The following is a 6,322-nucleotide window of genomic DNA, read 5'->3' as shown; positions in this document are numbered from 1 at the left end:
TTGGAAAGTTAGCTAAGGTTTTTCCCATAATATTTCATTCATAAATATTTGATTAGGAAAAACACTTTTGTGGCTTTTGATCTTCCATCCTCATTGCAAGTATCATAAGCTTGATTTGTGCCTTGACGAAAATATCTTTAGCAAGCTTAAAACCCTATTATCTACTATGCTTTATATTTGAGAAATATTTTTGTGATATTTATTTAGGGTTGTATAGGTTGTTTGATTATTCACACGAGAAGTATATTAGCTTAAGATCAAAAGTTTCTCTCTCACATACACACATTGATATATCTTGTGTTGAGAGTTAACACAATGGTTAACAAAATCTCACTTGAGCCTAATATCCTATCATATGTGAGTGTATTATTTTGTTGAGCATATTGGTACTCATTTTTTTATGTAAGAAGCATTTCCTTGTACGTAAAATTTTCATATTCATTTTATTCCAAGTGTGCACATGAAGAAGGTGACTAGCCTTATTGAATAGTCTTGGACTGGCTTAGACCCAGTTGGGATTGCTAGGTGCACTATCTTGGTAAGGTGTAGGTTGAGGTCAGCCCCGCTAATTGACCTAGTTGTAACCGGTGTTGCTCCACCCGTTAAGTGAGCATTAGGGGAATCCTTGGGCTTGCGAGCTAGAGGTAGGGATGTAGGCACAGTTGGCCAAACCCCGATAACATATCGTGTGTGCACTGTTTATATTTCCGCAATTCATATTTTTGCATGTGTATGTTATATTGTGAATGTCGCGCATGATTTAATTTCCACACGTTATATTTATCTGCGCATTTGGAACTACATAAACACACCCTAGGTTGTGCAATATTGAAATCTGGATTAACCTAGGAGAAAAATTTTAAATTCCAAGTCACCCCCCCTCTTGGGAATACACCAAAGCCAACAACTCTAGTTCCTGATCGTACTTCGGATGGTTTTACCCTGTGTGCTAGATTGCCCCTCTCCCGCTTTGGCTCGCTCTGGTTAGTACTTTTGTGGAAGTCTGGATGAGCGTAGTTAGAAGCATGGCATCTAGTGTCTGATTTAGACCATAACATCGCTCTGTAGGAGTAGGGTAACTTAGAAGTTTACTTTCTTTTCAATAGTTTAGATTTATGTTCTTTCATTTACATGCTTTCCAATAGTTGTTAGACAACCACCATTGCAAAGTACCATCTTTCACTTCTTATTCATAACAAGGCTTTAGTAAACTAAATTGGAAGTAGTTTAATAACTGTGCTTCAAGTCTCTGTGGATCAATACCTGACTTACCCACTTTCTACTGAACTTGGGATAGTTAGGTTTTATAAATATTATTTTTTGTAGTTAAGGACCCAAGCCCTGGTGAGCCTACCAAATTTTGGCTCCAATTCCGGGGACTTGGCTACGGTTATAAGCCAACTTCCGCTTTAGAGTATTATTGCCCATTTCTTTGATTTTCTCTCCTTTTGATTTCACTTTCTTTATTAATTTCCATTTTCTTTATTTTTTTTCCTGCTTTTTTTTTAAGTCTGAATTTGTGTGCTTACACGTGTGTATGTTTGCTCTGCGTTCTCTGGATCCTGAGATAATTCCCATAGATCGTAGATTGAAAAATACCGTAGGTCTCTTAGGAAACCTATCTCTAATCTGGAGAAGGCTGAGTCTTCTGAACTAAAAGCTAGGGCTGAAGATACCCCTCGGTTTCCACTGAACAAATCCCGAAACCCTATGCTCCTCACCTACCTGTGGTGGGAGAAAAACACCTTTGGCCTTTTAGGAACTACTTTGTACCTAATGCATACACATCACCATCTTGCATCCGGTTCCCGGATGTCCAGGCAGCACCATTTGAGATTCAAACTTCAATCATCTCGATGCTGCCAAACTTTCATGGGAACTCTACTAAAAATCCTTATCAGCATTTAGATGAGTTCTTGGAAATTTGTTCCACCATCCACATCCCTAATTTTAGTGATGATGCTCTCCATCTTAGGATTTTCACATTCTCTTTAAAGGACAAGGCCAAACTTTGGGTGACGTCCTTAGAATCAAACTCGGTGACCAACTAAGCCACCATGCAACATGAATTTCTTAAAAAGTACTTTCCAACTGGGAAGACTAATCAACCTCGGAAAGCCATCACAAGTTTCTCACAGATGGACGAGGAAATCTTTTTCAAAACTTGAGAGCACTTTAGGGACCTGCTTCGTAAATGTCCACATCACCAGGTCCCCATGTGGCTATTAGTCCAAACTTTCTACTAAGGGTTGGCTGAGAGAGATAGGTCTATGGTTGATGTGTTGTGCGGACGTACTTTCCTCAGTAAGCATGAGAATAAGGCCTGGATTCTCTTTGAAAATCTGGAGGAAAATTCTCAGTAGAACATGGCTACCACTCGTAGACTACCTAATCCATCAAACTCTAAACCAAACAGTGTTTATAAGTTGGCCACTAGCCAAGACCTAGCCTCTACCCTGCATGCCATATACAAAAAGTTAGATCAATGCATGTCCTTAGGATCACAGAAAATAGCGTGTGCATAGGTTTGTGCAATCGACTCCAACCCTTCCCATACATGTTACAATTTCCCTCACGTGCATTACTAGCCTGAGCTTGTGCCGGAGGAAGTTAAGGCCACTCACAATTGGTACGATAAGCCGTCTAACGACCTTTATTCAAATACCTACAACCCCAAGTGGTGACAATATCCTAACTTCTCCTAGAGGCCACAAGATCTAGATTTTCAAAACCGAAGACCTCAAAAAAACCCTAACATTGTGCCTCCACGCCTATATAAAAATTTCCAACATCATCTAGACTCAGCCCCCAAACCTTCAACGATTCAGCATCCGCCTCTACCTCAATCCAAATATGATTCATTTCAAGAGATAGTGTTGACATCCCTTAAACAAATTGAAGCTGACTGTTAAGTGGACAGGCAACTCCTTCGCTCCCATTTCTAATCTATCACAAAGCTAGAAATCACCATAGGATAGTTAGCCGCTACTCTAAGTCAAAGGGATGAGGATAAGTTACCAAGTCAGCCCATAATAAATCCAAAGGGGCAATATGGGGTATAATATGAATTGGACGCTGGCCCTTCATCATACTCTGAGCAGGCCTAGGTAGTAACAACATTTTAAAATGGTGAGCTGAAAGCTGAACAAGGCAAAAAGCAGCCGAGCATGGGGAAGATTCAAGATGGAAAAATGGAAGCACCCAATGCTGATTTATGTACTCTTTCTTCCTCTAGTCAAGTACAAAAACCATTGAATATCATGCCTAACACCAAAAGGACCACACCTTATTTCGCCCCCCAGGGGCTTTTCACGGCTACCCAGTGGCACATTCGGCAACCCCACTAGCACCCTCTATATTTAGGAAAGAGGCTTCCACTGAGTCCATTTGAGACATGTTTAAACAAGTGAAAATAGATAAGCTTCTCCTCAATGACATGAAGCAATAGTCTGCGTTCATAAAGTTCCTTAGGCACTTGTCAACGCAAGAGATAGAGTCAATGGTGCAAATGGATGGCTTGGTTAAGAAAGCCGAGCATATGAGTGCCACAATACCAAGGCATTTAGTTCCTAATCTAAAAGATCCAGGTTCACTTACTATTTCGTGTGTAATTGGCAATTACACCATTAAGGGGGGCCTTTTAGATTTTGGAGCAAGTGTGATCATCCTTTCATACTCAGCCTATCAAAAAATCAACCCAAGAGTGTTGCAACCTACCTCAGTTTCTCCATGCCTTGTTGATCGATCTCTTAAGCAACCCTGAGGTGTGGTAGAATAGGTGGTAGTCAAGGTGGGTAATTTCCATTACCCTATTGATTTCATCATTTTATATATAGAGAACTCCACACGACCATTCCTAGCCACAGCTAATGCCTGCATCTAATGTAGGATGAGGATTATGGACATCTCATGGGGCCGTAGCAATGTAGGCTTAACATTTTAATGCCTCCCAACATCCACTTAACACCGTCTAAGTTGTGGACGAAGACGTGATTGACAAAATTGTTTGGGAAGCAACTCCGATAATTTTGTGGAAACACTCTTGGGAGAGTACACTTATGCTTGATAGTCCTACCATTACAAAATTTGGGGAACCTTTTGAGCAATTTATAAAAAAACATTATTCGGGACCCAATTCTAAAAATAAGTTGGAGGTATGCAATTTCGGGTGTGAGGAAGAAAAGAGAGAAGCCACTGCTACTTGGGAACCAAGATGAGTCCAAATTGAGCTTCAATACATCTGGCTAAAGATGATAAACTTAGCGCTTCCAGGAGGTAATCCAATAGTTTTTATTTACTTTCTAATTCCTTAAGATAGTGAGAGTAGATTAAGTAAGGTTGAGAGTCTTTTGAGTAGGATTTAGTATAAGTTGGGGGTGCAACAAAGTACATTGACCATCACATATGTGGGTGACCTGGTTGAACCCCTGCACCGTTATTAGATTAGGAGATACTAAAAGGATTGACTAGGTCCGCGACTAGCATTGTGCTTGGTGTGACCTCGTTGAGAAACATTGATAATTCTTTTAAATTCTTCTCAACCCCAACTCTGCATCTCCCAACTTCTCAATACATCTTGGGCGAGCATAGTCATCCTCTTCTCGCACTTGCTGCTGAAGCAAGTCGTGGCCCCATTGCACTCCCTCGCGATATCCTCTTCGTTTGATACATCTCCGGCATCCTCCCATGCATCATCTCAGCCCACTACCAAGAGGCAACGACTTCAAGCCATGCCACGGCAGGGGTCTTCATCGCGCTGCCGGCAGAGTCTCAAATCATAGAAGGAGGTTGTGCACGTGGTTCGAACTCCTCGCAGGTGTATGCGGATGACACCACAACGAGGGTCAGCCCCGTAACTAGGGAGCTCACCGCACGTAGTATTATCATCATTCATGGACCAGACCTCCATCGATCTTCATGAGGTCTGGTTTCCCTACCCCCTGCCATTCCACCTCTTCCAACTGACCATCCCATATGTCCCACCGTCAGGGGCTCCCAATCCTCCCATCACTGCCCCTCTGGTTCCCAAGCTTGAGCCTCAAACGTGGTTATACCCTTTTCAATCATATCAGTCCCTACCTCCATGTACCATAACCGATTAGCCACAGCCACTTCAAGCTCTCCAACCATGTTAAACTCAACCCCCACTCTCCCCCAACCAACTTTAGTACTTGCGAGCAACAACACTGTCTTGTGACACAGCATTAGCCCAACCACTGATGTTTTCATCTAATTGCGATTCTGACTCTGAGTCTGTCTCGAATCAATATTGCTATGTCATTCACTTTTGGATCTTGTATTCTGCCTCAGTGGCATAGGGTTATTTTCTTTATTTTTCTTGTTTTCGTTAGTCATGTTTCTGTAGCAATCTCAATATTTGTAATATGCATTTATGCATTGTTTTGCTAAAATCTTAATGACAACTTTCATGGTATTTTTGGTCATGTTGTGTCTTTTGTGCTACTGTGTCAATTTGCATACATGACTCGTATAAACAATATATTTTGCAAAAACACTATTGTTTTTTTTTATAGCACCATGCACTATATTATCCCTTGCCTGAGTTCTATTTTCTATCCACACTTCAATGAGGACACTGAAGTTCTATGTTGGGGGTAGGGGGTAATACACTATATGGCACATCCATGCATACAAAGGACACAATTTTCACAATTTTCAGACATTCAAAAATTTTCTCAAAAAATAGTATGTGCTTCATAAAATGATTACAACTAGTTTACCCTTTTTACATACACCTATATAACTCAGGCGTTACATGCCTATGCCCATCTATTATATGATTTTATTATGCCTATTAACAATGTAGTGAGCCAATTGTGCATGGTTTCACATTAAATAGCTGAATGAATTGTCATGCCACTCCGGAAGGGTCAATGGGTGATTCATTTGTGTTAATATTTTTGTGTGAAATCTTGTATTCAATGGTACTTCATGAGGCCTAAAAACACACGTACACATGATTTGTAACAATTAGGGTTCTTTGAGAAGATTAAGAGAACAACCGTGATGACTTTAACACCTATTGAGGTACTATTGGGCCATTCATTCATTGCTCGAGTTTTTGACGTCAAACACTAAGTTTATAAAACTCAAATTTACTTTTTTCTTCTGGATACCCCTTGTTAACTAGTCTTTATTCTTGCATTTGTTGGCCTAGAGGTAACATCAAGTGGGGAGATATAAACTTAGGTATTGTAGCTTACTCAAAACATGAAAATTGAGCCACCTTAGAGGCAGATATACTTCATGGACTGCCTTCCAATCTGAATTTCCCATTGGTGGTATGAAGATAACCAAGGGT

General features: G+C 40.6%; 1 non-coding gene across 1 annotated transcript; it reads right to left on the bottom strand.

Moving 5' to 3' along the window:
• Nucleotides 1–2,106: 2,106 nt before the first annotated feature.
• On the bottom strand, nt 2,107–2,212 carry LOC131159028 (small nucleolar RNA R71). The gene has a single exon (XR_009137643.1). It is a non-coding gene; the product is annotated as a small nucleolar RNA R71 (small nucleolar RNA).
• Between the last annotated feature and the right edge of the window lie 4,110 nt (nt 2,213–6,322).

The sequence above is a fragment of the Malania oleifera genome, chromosome 6, assembly GCF_029873635.1.
Source record: "Malania oleifera isolate guangnan ecotype guangnan chromosome 6, ASM2987363v1, whole genome shotgun sequence".
NCBI lineage: Eukaryota > Viridiplantae > Streptophyta > Magnoliopsida > Santalales > Ximeniaceae > Malania > Malania oleifera.
Note: the sequence above shows the minus strand (reverse complement) of the source record. Positions and strands in the feature narration are given on the sequence as shown.